Source organism: Lissotriton helveticus, chromosome 7, assembly GCF_964261635.1.
Source record: "Lissotriton helveticus chromosome 7, aLisHel1.1, whole genome shotgun sequence".
Lineage (NCBI taxonomy): Eukaryota > Metazoa > Chordata > Amphibia > Caudata > Salamandridae > Lissotriton > Lissotriton helveticus.
The window spans coordinates 832,805,757-832,824,480 of record NC_136068.1 but is presented as its reverse complement, the minus strand read 5'-3'; the positions used below and the strand labels follow the sequence as shown (position 1 = coordinate 832,824,480).

Here is an 18,724-nt window from a genome sequence, read left to right as displayed (position 1 = left end):
AAGCAAAGAGTGTAGAGGCTGAACCACTTGAGCACATCCCGGAACAAATCTGGAATAATATTTGCTCATGCTTAGAAATGATTTTAGAGTGTCTTTTTACTTTGGAAACGGAACCTCCGCAATAGCTTGTGTGAGGAAAAAATTGGTTTAATTCCCTTGGAGGTGATAGTTTGACCCAAGTAATCTGTTAGGAACTTGCAATTGTCACACCCAAGAGTGACACCCACATCTTTGAAAATCACCATATGCTCTGACATTGATTCAGAAACTATCAGAACATCATCCTGATAAGCCTGCTTACCACCAATCCCTGCCAAAAAGGTCTTCCATAAACTTCTGAAAAATGATTGCCGCTGAGGACAAGCCAAAGGGTAATCTCAGAAATGTATATGCCCCAAAAGGAGTAACGAAGGTGGTAAGATCACAAGAGTCCGAGGCTAAAAGGATCTTATGGGAGGCAGACTTTAAATCCAGGAGACTGAATATTTGTGAACTCCCAATGTGTGTAAGCCATTCTTTAGGGGTGGGTGAAATAAGAACTACATTCTTATTGAGGGTGCGTAAGTCAGCACAGTGACGAATGCCTCCATTCTTCTTGCGGACAACTACAATGGTACTGACCTATTCTGAGGAATCTGTAGTAGTAATTAAACCTTCAGAACTAATTTATCTAATAGATGTTTTAAATCATTCCTTAAGTCTAGAGGAATTGACTTAACATTATGTGCAACAGGAATGGCATCATGCTTGAGTTTTATTGCATATTGAAATTTGGTGAACTTTCCAATTTTCAACTCAAATAAATACTTCAGGAAATGTTCCCAAAAGCTTATGTAGGTCACTGTCATCTTCTCCTACAAACGCAATCTGTGTGTCATTTATCTTTACAGAATTCTCTGAACCAGGGACAAGTTGTAAGCCCATTAGTGATAAATCCTGCCAACCCACAATATCTTTGCCCTTAACGGCTATGTATACCTTGGTCTAGATCTGTCTACTCAAACAAGACACATTCTCTACGAAGTAAACCAACATATCAATATCACCATCTCACTAAGCCTTAGGGAAAATGTCAGTTTATTGAAATTGCACTTTGGCAGACCATTGTTGCACATAAAGTTGATCTGAAATAATGGTAAGAAGAACACCAGAGTCGAGCTGTTCGCGTAATGGTTGATTCTTGTTCGTTAGTGAAAGGAGCTTTAGCCGGGAGGAGTAGAAAAAGTATATATAGTAATGTACTGGTATCACATAGGCGGGTACACCTTGTTAGTGAAATGCTCCCTCTTGAGGTTCCCGGCGCCGTTTGCCAAACGGAGCTAAGTGATACCAGTACATTACTATATATACTTTTTCGACTCCTCCCGGCTAAAGCTCCTTTCACTAACGAACAAGAATCAACCATTACGCGAACAGCGTTTTTTCGAAATCTTTGAGCACCCGAAAACAAACACATTGAAGCACCGCCCTAAACGGGTATAACCAACACAATTTTGCCCGTGTCTACATGAGGCCCTGAAGATTCGCAGTATGTTCCCTGCGATGAAACACGTGTTGGCCTAACTAAAGGAATAATAAATTGACACTTCACACCAAGAACAGAACGTCTTTCTTGAATTTTCATAGTTCTATTTTGAAGACTGTAATTCTCAAAAAGTTACTCCGAAAGTGTTGATGTATACAACCAATCATCTCTAAAGACACCAACGTTAACTAAAATGTTATAATTCTGTATAGCGCAGGGGCTTTGTTGGTTTTTGCTATATGTGTGGATCATCTTGGTCCAACCTTGAGCGGTTGTGAGGGATTACCGCTCGCCCTATTGCCTATACCATCCTATTTATATCACTATTTACTTTGCGGCCACTCAGGTTGTGCGCCTAATTACTCTGGTAACTTAAAAAACCTCCTAGCTGCATACAAAGTAGTCAGTGATCCTCTCTCCCAGATCTTTGTGGAAAAATGGGTCCTCTAGCATTTCGGGGCGTAATCTCCATGTGGGAACACAGGAGGCACCCGGAAACCACCGTACATCAGCTAGCAGAGGATTGTGATCTGAGATCGTCCTCGTCAGATATTCGGTGTTGGTAATTATGGGTGCCAGCATTGTAGAGCACAAGAGCGCATCCAGCCTCACATGGAGCTCGTGCATTCCCGAGAAGTAGGAGTAATCTCGGGTATGCAGGTGTTGGACTCGCCAAATGTCAGTCAGACCCCACTTTGCCTGCCACTCCAGTCTACCCGTGGCTATTCGGTGTGTTGGAGAGTCCACCAATGGGGGGTGGAATCTATCAAGGGCGACCTCTACCACCGAGTTAAAGTCACCTCCCATCAGTAGTGGTCCCACTAAGTAGTGGGCCAGGGAGCCCGACAGTGTCGCGAAAAAGGTCAACTGGTCCACATTAGGTGCGTAGATGCTGCAAATGTTTATATCCCTGCCTCCCAGTTTACCGGCTATGGCCACAAACCGCCCCTCAGGGTCCACTATGTGTCTAGTCACCTGAAAAGGGACTCCAGCTCTAATCCAAATCAGCGCGCCCCTAGCATAAGCTAAATATGTGGTGTTGTAAACTTGACCTCTCCACCTGCGTTGTAATGCTAACCCTTCCGTCTTTGTTAGATGTGTTTCCTGCAGTAATGCTATCTGAACTGCTCTGCGTACTAAGTAGGCATGCACTTTGTGTCGTCTTGTCATAGTGTGTAATCCCCGCACGTTCCAGGTAATACATTTCAAGTTAGATACATCACCCATTGTCCCACAATGCCCTGTACTCCCTCCACGACTCAAATTCCACTTGGTTTAAACATACAAAACCCCTTGCACCGATGGTGTACCCACCCCCTAACAAAATAACATTTCCAAACCCCTCCACCCCCCCAGAACAGGACCCAAAGATTGCAATCTAGTTTCCATCCAAACTCACCCAAAGAACAATCAGATAAACCCGACGGTAGTCACCGCAGGTGTGCCTTAGGGGCAATGTGGGGGGTCGAGCGCCGACTGGAAGCCGCCCTCTGTTCAAACTTCCTGTGTGCGATCGAGCTCTAATGACATATGGCCAGCTCAATGCTTCACCCTCCACCCAACTATTAGCAGGTTAATAATCCCCTCTCGTAACATACAGTAAGTCTCCCGCGAAAACCTCTTTCCATAGATATAACAGCTCACCAAGAGACTTCATTGTCCATCTAGCAGTGCTTCAGCCGTCTCCGGAGTGACCGTGGGCAAGGGCACACTGTCAGTTTCGGAGTACTCCGTGTCCGAACGGTCTTCAACTCTGCCTGACTCCGTGCCCTCCGTCAAGGGCGCTTCTTGTGACCCCGATATGTTGGACACAACCTCCAGGACTCCTCGCCTCTCCGCCGCCGTCTCCAGTATTGAAGGGTGCCCAAGCCCTCTGCGTCCATTGCGTAGCCGCCGTGGTCGTTCCTCAGGAACTGTTGTAAAAAGTGAGCCAGGGCCGTTCTTTCCGGCTCTGTACAGTTCCAGCCAGTTACACGCTTCGTCTGGTGTATCAAAAAATTTGGTAGTATCATCCACTATTATTCGGAGCCTGGCTGGGAACAATAAGGAGTATTGTATACTCTTGCTTCTCAGTTCTCGTTTAATCGCTAAGAAAGAGGCTCTTTTGCGTTGTGTATCATAAGTGTAATCTGGGAAGATATTGACCTTACTGTTTTCCAGCTGAAAGGGGCCGTTCAACCGGGCATTATGAAGTAGCAGGTCTCTGTCCCGGTAGTGTAGCAGCTGCGCAATCACTGGGCGCGGGGGGCGGCCCTGCTGCAACGGCCTAGTCGGAACCCTATGCGCCCGTTCCAACCTGTAAAAGGGGGATAGTCCCTCTGGAGCCACCACCGTCTGGAGCCACTCTTCCAAATAGCGGGCCATATCTCCCCCTTCAATTTTCTCTGGTAACCCCACTATTCGGATGTTGTTCCGGCGATTGCGCCCTTCAGCGTCCTCTGCCCTCTTCTCCAGAGCGTCTATTCAGGTCAGCACGTCCGTCATAGTGGCCGAGAGTGACCTTTGCGCCGGTTCCAGGGTACGAACCGCACTTTCAACCTCCTTAACTTTGTCAGAAAGCTTGCCATGATCAGCCCTGAGCAGTCTGAGACCCGTTGCAACTTGTGCTATGTCTTGCTGGAGTGCCGCTCGTGTATCTGTTATCGCCGTCAAAATCTTGTCCAGTTGGTGCTGGAGGTGCGGGTCTCGTGGCGTCTCAGGGTCCAGTTGTTCTCCTTTGTCCGGCATCTCCCCATCCGATGTAGATTGGGTGCTGCTCTTGGCTCCTTTCGGTTTCCCCATCTCAGTCGTGGCGCCCAACGTTGACCACAGCGAGCAAAGGGACAATCCGCCCAACGGCAGGCGTATCTTAACGAGTCTCACCTCGACTAACGGGCCTCTGCTCTCCCAAGTTCCAAAGAACAGCTACGAGGAACCCACCATCCGTTCATCCACCCCGTAGAGCAGGAGCGCTGGGTTGGGGCAATAGTAATCAAAGTCTCTCAAGCTCCCGGTACCAGAAGGCTATAGCGTGTGGCAAGCCGAGCTAGCGGGTATCTCCACCCGGGGCGGCGGTCCAGTCAGCAGCAGCGTCTGTACCAGGTTCAACAGCGGATCTCAACGCGCCCCAGCCCACATTCAGGCCGCCTCTGCTCCAGGCAATGGCGCCAGCAGTCCAGCCAAAGGTCTACTTCAGCTGCTCGTGGTTCGGTCACCGGTGAGGGGTTCTCCCAGCGCCCCCAGCGACATTAAGCTCAGCTCCACAGTATATTTTCGAGGCCGTCGCCACCACCCCACCTCGCGCCGGGTCCCCAGCACGCTCCGCCGCCCTCCTGGGCCTTAATAAGGCGCTTGGTGCCGATCGCTTGGCCCCGCCACTCCGCCCCGCCCGTGGCCCACAATTGAAGCTCCAGGAGCAGGCGGTAGGGCCTCACCAGCTCTCGCACACTCCACCAGGTTCTGCTGCCGGGGGGGGGGGGGGCGCGACCGTCAACTGGTCATAAGGCGGAGGCACCGGGCCCCGAGCTTAATCCAAACAGTGGTCAATCCTAGCCACGGTCGGCACGCTGGGCGTCCCCCCGGGGGACCGCAAGCCGGATCTCCAGGTATCCGCACCGCGCGAGCAGCCCAGGAGGTCGGGACGTTTCGTCCAACCTCTCAGCAGGAGGGGGAGGGACGGGGGGGCCGCTCACACCAATGGTTCTCCGGGGCCTGGGTCAGCTTCGCAAGCTCCCAACAGTTCGCGGGCACATCCTTCTCGGGGCTCGGGCCCGACGTACAGCCCTCAGTGTGGACCGCGCGGCGGGCGTGTATGGGATCCGCCGCGTGGGAGTCACCAATCGTCCCCCAGTTGACCGGGCTGCCGTCGAGCCCCGCGCCAGCGGTCTGGAGGGGTCCGGCACAAGGCTCAGGCTCCGTGGATCTGCCGGCCGCCTATGAGGACTCGGCGCCACCCGACCGCCATATTGGTCGCGGCGCCGTCCAGGAACATCGGAGCTCGCACGGCCCCTCTCTCCGTCCGCTGGCCTCGCTGGGGGATTCTGTTGCCTGTCGCCAGCTGAGTGTCCCCTCCCACGCGGTCTCTTGTGGGTCAGGGATCGGCTGTCGCCTTTTATGCAGGATTAATGACGGCTCGATCGCGGAGCCGAGTGCTCAGGCGACCTCCGCCATCGGCGTCTAAACCACGCCCCCTTGCAACTAGACCTGTTATGTTATTAAATATAGGGCAGGCAAATCAAATAGCAAAAAAAAAGAGGGCCACATTTGCAAAATAAGTAAACCTTAGAAATGTTGTAGGACTGTGTTTTTCAAGGTATGGAAGACTACTTGGCTATTTGTGATTGCAGCAGGCAATGTTTGGTACTATCAGAAAAATTAACAATAAAAAGCAGCCCACCAGTCAAGGCCTCACTGTGGAGAGGCCAGAGCTGGGAGGCCAGAGCTGTCTGTGTCCCTGAAGAGCGCACAGAGGCCAGTGAAAAGGCACATTGTGGTCCAGCCCACCTCTGGTTCAGTCAGCACAGGTTCAGAATGGACCAGCTTGAGAGGTAGAATCTTAAATGGGGCATGGCAGGGGAGGTTGGTGACAACTATTGGATGTTATATTGAAGTGAAGGCAGGAGTCAGAAAGCTAGCATCAGTGTAACAACAACCTTTTTTTGTCAAAAGGCCTCCTGCACCTCTATCTGACTTGTTCCCACACACAGCTGTGTTGCACAGGTCTATCAAGCGAGCATCTTTGCTAAGGGTGAACAGGGAGTCTTCAGTCAGAGGGTCTCGACATTCAGAGCAGTCTTTCATATCCTCCGAGTAGTTCTCAATGTGGAATCTGGATTGTCGTGGTGAGGAAGTTAAATTTGCTCTGTAACTGGGTGCTGGCTTCTTTGAGCAATACCTGGGCATCAGCATCTTCATTGATCGCAATGTGCACCGATGGCACTGGCTGCGACACAGTTAGTGCCCAGATGTGCTGGCTGTGCAGCGCCTTCAGTCTCGGGATGCGCAGCAGATATTTCTTCACAGCACTGAAGTCTACTCTACGCCCTTTGAGTCCCTTCCATCAGTACGAGCAGCACATCCCTCAGTATGGCTAGTATAATGTGGCCCCCAGACCAGGATAGAGAAGACGAGGAATGTACAGATGGGATCCACAATTTTATACTCTGGCTTGAAGTAGATGACTTAAGAAGCCACCAGTACCCCAACGCTCTGCACCAGGTCCCCCACAACATGAATTAAGGTAGCTCGCACACTGGTGCTCTGCTCCTTCTCGGGGGGTGGTCTTGTGCGAATGTTCATGTGATCCTTCTGTAGGGCCATAACTATGGGACCAGGCCCGGTCTGATGCAGGATAAAATCCACCATTACGATGTTAACTGCTCGTAATGGTGAGGTGATCAGCATAATATTCCCTGCCCACTCTCACCATGTGCTTCCGGTGCCCTCTCTCTGCCCGGCTCCATGCCCTTGCTATCGCCCCCTGCACCCTGTCCCCTGTTTCTGCTCTCTGTCCTCTCCTGATCTCACTCCGTGCTTCCAGTACCCCCTGCCTGTCCGGCTCTGTGCCACAGCACCCTGCCTCCGTCCCACTCCCTACTCACTGCATACCCATGGCTATGGTCCCTGCACCCAGCCCTGCTCACCACTGTCCTCTATCGCTACACTCCCCCTGTCCCTTGTTCTGCCCAACATGTCTGCCTTTCTGCCACTGCTCCCTGCACTCTGTCCTAGTTCCCGAACACGCTCTCTGTTACTGCACCTTGCCCATGCTCCCTGCCCCTTCTCTAATCCTACACTGCCCTTATCCTGCCCTTGCTCCTGTCCTGAGCCCTGTTCACTGTGTCTGGCTCTCCCTCACTCTGTCCTTGCCTTCCCTCTCTCCCGGTCTACACCCTCAGTCTGTCGGTGACATCTCGACAATCTTCTCGTCAAACCCTCTGTCTCTCTCCATCCCCACTGTCTCTCCCCAACCCCTCTCTCTCCTCCTGCCCCTACTGTCTCCCCCAGGCCCCCTCTCCGTCCTGCCTCTCACGGTATCTGTGCGCATCCACTGTCTCTCCCGAGCCCCTCTCTTGTCTGCCCCTCACTGTCTCTCTCCGCCCCAAATGTCTCTCCCCAGCCCCTCTCTCTCTTGCTCCTCGCGGTCTCTTTCAGTCCAACGGCCCCTCTCTCTCTCTCTCACGCTCTTTCCAGCGTCCTAGTCTCTCCCTGGCACCTCTGTCTCCTCCTGCCCCCTCTCTGTCCTGCCCCTCACTGTGTCTCTCCAGCGGCCCCTCTCTGTCTCTCTCCGGCTCCTCTGTCTCTCCCCAGCCCCCCTCCCTCTCTTTCTCCCCATCCCCTCTCTCTCTTTCTTTCCAGCCCCTCTCTTTCTCTCCACCCTCTCTCTCTCTTTCTCTCCATCGTCCATCCCTCTTTCTCTTTCTTTCCAGCCCCTCTCTTAACACCTCCTTCAATCTCATAGTCACAAGACCAGAGATTATCAGCTCCACTGCCAAGTAAACCAGGACTCCAGTCACCACCCAGATGGCAAGAACTGAGAGCAAAGCCCCCAGCCCAGTATCTCAGCTCGGTGCCAGCCAAAGCTCATGGTCATGATCTTGGTTGCTGGCTGTGATGACATCCATAGTAGCGCAAAGACACTGATCCTCATGCTGGCAAAATCAGTCAACAGGTGTGCAGCATGGGTCATAATCGCCAAGGCCAAGCTCTGTGCCAGATATCCACTGGTTATTGGGCTGGCACTGGAGGAGTCTCCGCTCCTCATCGCCTTGCATGCCTTGCATGCCGCGGTGTTGCCGGTTCGGCCGTGTAAACGAGTGCTTGTACCGCCTTAACATTAACTCAGTGCGGGTTTGGGCTCGGAATATGTCCCGAGCGGACTACGGATCTCTAGACCTGATCCTGACCTGCTTTGCTTCAGTCTCGCTCTGGTTCCCCCGTCCCTCTCTGGCTCTGTCCCGCTGTTGCTGTGGTCGCAGAGCTGATAGTGCCTGAGCCCGGCATGTGCAAAGGAGGAGGAGGGTGTGTGTGTGGGGGGAGGAAGGGGTGCAAAACTCTTGCACCGGCTGCAAAGTCCCCTCCTCCGCTTCAGCTGACCCTCCTCAAGGACCTCCACTGATCCTCTCTCTCGCGGCACTGACCCTCCCCTGCCCATTGTTTCTCCCTTACCGGGCCCAAGCATATTTCCAACAGCCACACCACTCAGTATCCCTCGGTGCACCCGGCCCTCGTCACTATTCCACGGCGTATACCTGGGCCTTCCCTTGAGTGCTGAGGTTCATGCCTAAAACTCGCCTTGCACCTGTACATCCATGCATGGTATGACTTCACTCTTTTACATTTCTTTTTACTGGGACCTAACTAAGAGTGTTGTGGTTTACCTGCTGCTAATCTGGTGTGGAAGGTTTTACCCGCGGGTCCCGGCAGTTCTTTTGGCCTGCAAACTGTTCCACAATGCTCCGCCCTGCCACGCCTGCTTGAGCTCCGCACTCGCACAATGGACAGTGTGGTGCCAGTAAGGTAAAGGCAGGGGGCGCGTGCCGGGGTAAGCCGTAAACAGTCATCACGAGATTCTGCGCGCGCCCTGTCACGAGACTGCAGGAGAGGAACGTCATCCTCTTCGGCCCGCACCACTTCCAGCTAAGCGCAAGCCAATTGGAGCAGTTGCGTTGGGTGAGGGCGGGCAACAGACACGGAAATAAGCCTAAATAGCCAAAATAAAACCAATGGGCTACTAAATTGAGCAGCACTCGGCACGAGCTACTCACAGGGTCTCGGCGAGCTACCAGTAGCTCGCGATCGACCGGTTAGAGACCCCTGGACTAGATTAATCACAGAGCTATAAGGTACGTCATTAGAAATACATTTAGAAGAGACAATACTGCATTCAATTCTTATTGCTATATCAATCACTTCACTAAGTGAAGAATCTCTATACCTCAAAATCCGCTCTTGGATTTTTCTGAACAACTGTAAACCATTTGATCAATAAACATGTCTAAAGTTGGCCTAAGATTGCAATTAGATGCTATATTTCTAACAGTCAAAATGTAGTTTTCAATACTTTCAACTACTTCCTATTTTCTTTTCAAGGAATTAAACAAGATGCTGCGCTGTTCCAAGAATTTCTTATTCGATCTCATAATTCCCTCAGTGTAAACATTTCAGTCATTAGCATCACCAGAGAGTGAATTGATCGATGGCAGATTGTCAAATACTTGCTGCCCCTCACTGCCCAGATAACTGAAAAGCAGTGTCCGCTTTCTTTTAGGAGAATATTTTTCTGCGTCAGTTGCAACAACAACATTTTCAAAAGAACAATACCAAAGTTTTGGGTGTTTACCAGATATATTTTTAAAAATGGTGTCAGTTTAACAACTTGTATGGTGTTTGCCATGATACTGATTACTCTAAAGTAAGTATAGCACAAGTAGATCCAATAATACTGAATTTCCAAGAAAAATTCAATCTACCGCAGTGCCACAAAGTTGTCAAAGAAGAAGCTGAAGTGCAGGAGAATCCAATTGAAATACTTACTGAAATGAACCCAATAGCCAGTAAAATGCAATACAAACACTACCTTGCTGTTAGTAGCAATGAACTGTGCCCCCAGTCCAAGATGTCTGCCACACATTGCGTCGTAATGTCACCAGTCACATGATGCAGATCAGGCAATAGGGTGAAAAGAGTCCTTCGTCCTTTCAATGGATGACACATGCGGATGGAGCGGCTGTAGCAAGAAAGCTTTATATGAGAAAATCCCAAACAGCAGGACGCAGGGGCCAACCCTCGATGAGGCAGCAGTGGCAATAAAGCAGCTGCTGCGGTGCACACAAACACAACCACAGCGCTGAGCTCCCCTGTGCACCAAAGGAAAAAAGCTCAAAAATGGTTGGCTCCTGCCAAGTAACTAGTCGCCAGGTGTAACAGGAAGATAAAGTCATCCAAGGCAAGTGAAGTTCATACTTGAAGTTTATTAAGGGAAAATGCAGGAGCACACAGTGCTGCGTCCTTGTCCTATGCTCACCCCCACAATCACTCAATACCCATTCACAGACCCATATCAGTACTCACACAACCACTCACTCTTCCAAAGAGCCACTCACATGCCCACTCACTCAGACTGCCACTCACACAACTAGTCACTCACCCATACAGCCACTCATACAACCAGTCACTCACCCATACAGTCACTCACACAGCTGCACATTTACCCACTCACCTACATACTTATTCGCCTACAAAGCCAATCACACACCCACTCACTCAGCCATACAGCCTCTCAACACTGCAACTCACTCAACCATACAAGCACTCACACACTGACTCACACACCCACACTACTTACATACCCATTCACACATCCATACAAGCACCCCATATCTGCTCACTCTCCAATACAGCCACTCACACACCAACTTACTTTACCGAACATCCACTCACACAGCCACTCACTAACCCATACACCCCCTTTACAAACCCAGCCCCTCACTCATAGAGCCATTCAGGCACCTATTCACTTACCCATACAGTCACTGGCACACCCACTGACACACCCATACAGCCACTCACACACCCATGCAGCCACTCACACAGATACTCATTCACCCACACAACTACTCACACATCAACCTATACCCCCATACAGCCACTCACACACCCATACAGCCACTCACACACCCACTCACACACCCACAAAACCACTCACACACCCATACAACCACTCAGGCACCCACTCACATACCCATACAACTATTCACATACCCAAAGAGCTAGTCAGAAACTCACTCAGCCATTCAGCCAGTCATGCACCCACTCACTCAGCCAGTCATGCACCCACCCACACAACCATACAGCCAGACACCCACTCACACAATGATACGGACAGACACACAGCCACTCAGATCACATATGTTATAAATAGTATCACTCAGGAGTACAACTATGATACTAATTGAACTTTTGTAGTAGGTTAGTATATATGGTTAACTCATAAACGCTTAGAAAACACTTACACTCACTTGATCATAAGTGATGTTATTTGAGCTGTCCTCAGTGATGTTACTGACCATGTCATGAGTGATGTAATATGTGAGGTCATAAGCAGTGCATTGTGGGGGCGTAAGTTATAGTTAGCTCAGGTAATTATAACTGCTGAATTTCAATAGTTTTGTATGAGTGAGCTCTGAGCCTAACTAGAACGTCCCTGTAACGTTTGTTTTTTTCAGTGAATTTCTAAGGTTTTTTAATTCTATTTCCTAACTGAAGAGGAGAGTAGGATCTGCTTACTATGGTTACCCACACTTTTTGCTGGTGTTTCACTGTTTTTCGACATTAGTCTGACTGGGGCCCTGCTATTCAGGACCCCAGCCTAGCTGCTTCCTCTCTAAATTGAATGCATGTACTTTAGGTACACTCCAGATTAGTTACTGGGTTACCCATGTGAGTCCCTAGTATATGGTACCTTAGGTACTAAGGGCATAGGCACCCCAGAGGCCTACACTGGGCTGAAACATGTAGTATGCCACCCCTGGGAAGCCTTCCAAAATGGCACCGCAGGTCTGCTACTGCAGCCTGGGTAAGGTGGTGCATGTACCCCTTACTAAGATATAGGTTACCTATATCTACCTTTAATCACTGACACATATAAACCTATAAGTCACTCCTATGGCAGGCCTTATCAATCCTGAAGGCAGGGAGGTTGGTTTTGTGTGAAAGGGTGCCCATGCATGAGCAGGACCCCTCTGCAGCTTTTGGAATCTATTCTCTGATGCTGTTCTGTGACGCAGCCAGACCATATACTCTTAAGTGTATTATAACCTTGCGGTAAATGCTAACTTTGGAATGGCTGCATGGAAACATGTTGTGTTTGGTGTCAAACACTTTGGAATCCTACCCCCTACCCGCTAGTCCTGGCGACAAGGGTAGAATTCCACCCTTCTAGAGGGAGAAGACATGTACACACTAACCTAACCACTAATAGTTTAAAAGAGCCCCAGCATCACAAAATGGATGCTGCAGCCACAGACACGAGTCTGACCTACTGCTGCTGGACAAAACTCTAGCAGGGGAGGCCTGGACAATAGGTTTCCTGTCACAGGGAGGTGTAACCACCTCCCGACAGGCTTTAGTGTATTGGGGCTGGGTGGGTGCATTCATAGAATGCTTTTCAGACAGTGCTGGGGGCACACTTGGTGTACCTATGCACACCCCAGTTCAAAACGGTTGCAGGGGCACTCAGCCCCTGCTCTGGCATGAAACTGGACAAAGAGAATGGGTGTAACCACCCCTCTTCCCTGACCCTCCCATAGGTGGGTCTCCAGTGTAAGTCCAACCCCTAAGCTTAGTATAAGTATAGGCACCCACTCCTTGGGACTTCAGATTACACCTGGACGAAACTCTGCAAAATAAATCCTGGAACTTCGACATTCTATTTCAACTAGAAGATGGAAGAATCTCCCTTGGGGTCAAGGAGTGACTCCTCTGTTCAAACAGGCACCAAAGAAGCATCTTGCTGGTCTGCATTTCCAAGACTCCTGCCGGATCCTGACAGATGTGTGACTCAAGACACAGACTTCCAGACTTCTGAGAGGTCGACACGAGATCCCAGTAAAGCTGGGACCCGCAATCCTCACGAGAGACGTGGAACAGGAACTCCTGGACACCGTGCACATTTGCAAGTGCATCAACTTCCCTTTCTTTCCCGAAGTTGTGCATTGGGCTACTTGTAGTCCAATCCCTGAGCACCATTTACACCGAAGATTGTGGGCCTACACTCCACAAGTGTTCCGGCCTGCTTCTAGCATTTCCACTCGAGGCTCCTTCGTGATCACTGGTCCATCGACTGGTGGGTCCCCACGAAGGTAACTCCTCTGTTTCTTGGGCTTTCCTGGTTGCTCCAGACGTGCTCTGACTTCCCAATGATTGGTGAGTCCCTCAGACCTTTCTGGTCTGCACCGAAGCCAGTCTTTGCTTTCTGCGTGGGTTGCTGTTGCCAAGGCTTGTTGGGTCCAATCCGGATACCGACACCACAGCACTCGACATCCTTTGTGGGCAGCTTGAATCCAGCTCCTGGTTTCGTCTACACCTCCTGGTCCTCGTGGCTGAAGAGTCAAGCTTCACCTTCTTCATCTGAAAGCACCCGATATCGGTGGGCATCCGCTCATCGCCTTCCTGGTCGAGTGACCCAGACTCTGTCCCCTCTGCTTTCAGGTTCCTCAGATCTCCGATCCACCCTTGGATCCATCCCGACACTTTCGACTAGATTGCCAGCAGCAGTTTGCAGCAGCTCGCCATAGAAGACGACAACAAAACCCAACATCAAAAGACACCTATGCACCCGGCTTCCCTGGGTGAGGGAACTCGAGTACTCCGGTGCTCCAGTGGGTATTGACTCTAGAACTGCTAGTTCTAAAGGGGTTTTCTCCAAGTCCTCTTCCAAGTATCCTTAATCTGTAATTTTCCAACCGCGACTTTCCCCATAGAACTTAATGGTGATTCGCGGCTGTGTTTAGACACTACACGCATCCCCCGTGGGTCCCCTGTGTCACTACCTTTGGGTGGTTCCTGTTGGCCCCAGTGGCACTGAAGGCTCTAGGCCTTGTATCTATGTCAGTCGTGGTTCTTATACCACTTTCTTAATATATGGTTGCTACGCCCCTAGGGCTCAACGTATATAGTGCTAATTTACTGTGTGCTAAATAAGTTTACTGTATGTACTTTTGCCTATGTCTTATGATGTATGCCATCATAAGACATACAAGTGCATATCTTAGTCAGTGAGATTTTGAGGAACTGAATCTCAAATTTCCCGGTTAACAAAGTGGTGGGCAACAGGGTGAAGAGGTGAGATGATCAAGGGGTTTGCACCCTTGAAAGGTAGGAAAACTGTAGGTACAGTTTTGACTTTTCTTTTTTAATTGGGAACATGACTTTTTATTCTATCAATATTTTTGGACAATTGTGAGGTCACATCAGGTGTTAGCCCCCCAAATGTGTTAGAGATTTTGTTGGAGGGACAACATGAATGTTCCTGGAGAGGGTGTGACTCTCTTGGTGCACTCCCTCAGTGCAATATGGAATAGGGATTAAACCATGTTCACGGGTGCTTTTAGCTCCCAGTGTAGCTCTGCAACAAGAAGCATAAAAGTAACAGGGGTGTTGTTGTGCTCTTTTGTCCTTCTGTACTGGGTCTCCACCCACCATCAAAAAAGTGTACCATTGATGTTTAGTTTGCATTCTTTCATACCATGTTGACAATTCAAAATAAATTTACAGCTGAAAATGTATCCCTGCCAAGTGTCCACCAGAGGATACCTAGCATTACTGCTGTATAAATGTACATCACGACTTTATATACTCATGCAGCAGTAAATCCCATGGCAGGAATGTGAAGTGGGTTGATCAACCAGGATATGCCTTTAGAGATTGTGAAATGCACACCAACTTGTGCACTTGAGGGCATTCACACACACCTCTCTCACACTTTTCCATCTCAGAAATAGTCAGAGATTTGATCTAGCAAATCACTGGACCAAATTCGACTCTATGGTCAGAAGGGAAATGTAATACCAAAATGTTTGTGTGGTGAAACGGTTTTTTCCAGTGAAAAACATCTTTTCCTAGTGGAGATCATAAAAAGTCCAACTGCAGTGGGTTTTCCCGTTGAGGAAATGTATTATATGTACCATCTGCATTTTGGAAATAGTAACATCCTGATATGTCACATGCAACTGGTGCAGCTTCACATGAATACTTCTCTCAATTTTCGTGGATCCCAAAAAGGAGTACATTTACACCTGTTCATAGAAGTACGTTCATGGGTACCTATTTACTACTTTTTAAATCAGTCATTTTACATCTTTACGTTCCTGATCAAAAAAATGAACACTGCAATAGAAATTGCAAGCTTTTAGCTGCTTGAGTAATAGGGAATATAGCGCATCATTTAAAAAAGTGCCAAATTACAATAATCTTTTCTTACTCAAATGAGTAAAAGTACGTTTTTAAATATGAAAATCATCTTTGCAGAAAAACCAGCACAGACCAGAATCATGATACTCACGACCAACTACCAAGTCAAGAATGTATTTAATTGGGTGTGGGTGTCCCAGCACAAACACCTCTCCCCTGCAGTTAATCCCCTGAAGACAACTGGATTGTTATTTTGATACAGCGCAAACAGTGGAAATTCGACAAAACTGTTCATACCAGCTAGTTTAATTCAAGATTCTTCAAGCTTTTACAGCTCTTGTTTAAAGAAGTAGTTGTGCACATTGCAGATAGGCAACCCATTGAGTATACAGTGTATTATGATTTCTGTGGATTCTTGGTCCACACTTACACCTCTCAACCATCTGGAGATGCTCCTGAATTTGGCGTTTGCAATTTTTTTGTAGTTAACAAATTTGTTCGTGCATCACTTCTTAGAGAACCTCTAAGCCTTCTATCGAGGAATTGAATTGGGGCCTCCTCAACTCATGAGCCAGTACTCGACTAATACTAACTACACCACTTTGAGCATGGCTTATCCTTAGAGAAGGGGTATTTATCCAACACTTTCACTTTCTCTTTCAGAAGAGGCCTTCCCTTTCTCCCTCAACAGAAGAGAATTCCCATGCTCCTCTAATAAAGCCACAGTGCTACTGTATTTAGTCGTTCTTTCTCTGTAAGTGAGAGGTTTTCAATATGTGTTCCAGTAATTAGATCACTGTATGGATTGATCCATTAACAGGCTAGCATGCTACCTTTTCTGTTTTTGAAGCTAAATTGCCAACTTTCAGATGTCTGGGCACCCTGTTCTGTATATCTAAATTATTAATTTAAATCATGACATTTACCATTTGTTATTCCAAGAAATACAGCCTCCACAGTTTGTTTTTGTACTCTGTGGTAGAACTGCCCAAAAGTAGTAAAACAGACATATGCAAATATTTGAAGCGCCTAATATTTATTTCAGGTTTTCAGCCACTTTGGAAGACTTACAGTGATGGATTGTCGCGTTAAACATCTTAAAATACTTATGAGTTGTGGAAAACTGCAAATAGGCCACTTGATGAAATATTGCTTTGACTAACGTTCCTGATTACTGTTCAAATCCGGTTAATGCAGTCCATACAATCTCTTCTCCTGATGCAAGCATTTCACCTGACCTCAGTGCCAGGGAATAAGGTATTTCAGTACAAAGGGTTTCAGTGTTTCTTTTCACAATACCATCGTGTCTGATTAAGACAGATGATTTGTTTTGAAACAAGTGCGTTATTCTTCGGTATTTCCCCTTGACATCCGATTGTCTGCAGCTGGATGACGGCTGTCTGGTGGGTGCAGTGACTGGCTGTGGTTTTGCTGACTAAAATCCATCCGATTTATGTTTCGGCTACACATTTTTTTATCTGCAAATGACTTACAAATGAATGTCCTTCATGTTGTAATTTCTGATGTGCTTCAGTTATAACTTATCCTTGCAATCAATTTAAACTTGGAGACCAATTAGGCCTTTCTTGTTTTAGGTGGTGCCATCACTGCTGTTCTAATTTATAGGAGCTGGTCGTTTGCCTGGTCTATGACCAGTCTGCAAGAACAGCAGTTATAATAGTCGAGCTGCCATATTTATCTACTTTTGTGATGCGCAAGACCATTGACTTATTTGTAAAGATTTGGGGTCCTAGGCCCCCTTACATATAAGGTAATCACGCAGACATACTGAGATACTATCTGGAAATGGCCTAGGGCACGTGCGTCCGGCCCCTTCTAATAGAAGGGTCACATGTCCGGTGACACTTGTGATGGATGAGTATGGGGTGGGAAGGTAAGCCAGCCCTCGGGTAGTGGCTGGTCCAAGAAACACTAGAACAGTGACCAACCGGTCTCTACATTATTACCTACTTTTACCTCATCAAGCAGTGGGTTTGGGGTGTTTAGCATTACTGAAAAGTTACAATTTGAGAACGTTGGCACTCCAAGCTTTGGCACGACATGTGCATAGCATTTGTAGTTGGCAGTAGTGCCTTATTTGGGCAGGTGGTTGCAGATAGTGGGCATCTGCTCTCATTTTTGGGACCGGTATTTATTGTTTCATTATCTAACTATGACTTATAGTGATACATAAAAAGATAGAAAAGGGAGGACAGAGGAGGAAAAGAAAGGAAAACAATGACCAAGGCAAAAATCAACAATGAAAAAGAATATGGGAGAGTGAATTAAAGATACAGGAAGTGTAGGGTGGTGAAAGAAAAAGAAATGAGGTGGAATCCATGCCAGGCTGCTTTACTATTTGGCAATCCTGGCAGCACCTCCGACAGACTCCTGTAGGGACAGACAACAGATAGATAGATAGATTTTTTGTGCAAATTAAGCACTATCAGGGGCTATCTAGGTAAACAGTACATAGTAATGACCAGTCTACTGAATAAGTTCTTATGATTGCTTTTGATATGTCATTTAACATGTCATGAGTGATGTATATGTGAGGTTATAATAAGTGCATCATGGGGTGCAGGTTATAGTTAGTTATTGACTAAACTATAACTGGTGAATTTATTAGTTTTTGGGGGTTTTATAAACATTAGTTCCTGTCTTATTTAGTTACCCAACTATAATTTCACTTTAACCTTTGTTGTTTTAAGTGATGTTGTGTGGTTTTTGGATCATATACTAAAAGTAGCATGTTTGAAACATATCTCAGGTGGGGAATACCCATTGCACAATACACAAATACCAACTACCAGCTACACCTAGTTGTGTGACACAGTATACAGGCTACATTCACCAAATGGTTAGGACAAGAAAATGGCAACTTTCTAAAAGTGTCATTTTCGGAATTGAGACATAAAATCTGACTTTACCACTCAAGAAGTTTACGCTCCAAACTCGATATGCCCATCTGCTCCCAATTGAAACTTACCACTTATATCTTGTGTGAATCCAATGTTATCCAATGGGAGAGGTAGGCCTCACAGTACTGAAAAACTATTTGAAGAGTTTTTCACTTCCAGGACATGTAGAACTTAAAAGTACATGTCCAACTTTTTCAATACACTGCACCCGGCCCTCTGGGATGTGTAGAGCCTATCCCAGGGTGGACTTATATGTATTAGAAGTGGAGGTTTGGGCCTGGCAAGAGGTCTATACTGCTAGGATGAAATGGCAGTTGAAAGCTGCACACACAGGTGGCAGTGGCAGGCTTGAGATGTTTTAAGGGGCTATTTAAGTGGGTGGCACAAT

General features: G+C 47.9%; 1 protein-coding gene and 1 pseudogene across 1 annotated transcript in view; one reads left to right on the top strand and one right to left on the bottom strand.

Annotated features, from left to right (window-relative positions):
- ADAMTS2 (ADAM metallopeptidase with thrombospondin type 1 motif 2) overlaps positions 1 to 18,724 on the top strand; it is a 1,744,160-nt gene that overhangs the window by 389,774 nt on the left and 1,335,662 nt on the right. The gene's annotated exons all lie outside the window — the stretch shown is intronic.
- Positions 6,104 to 18,724, bottom strand: part of LOC144767115 (proton-coupled zinc antiporter SLC30A2 pseudogene) — a 32,152-nt pseudogene continuing 19,531 nt past the window's right edge.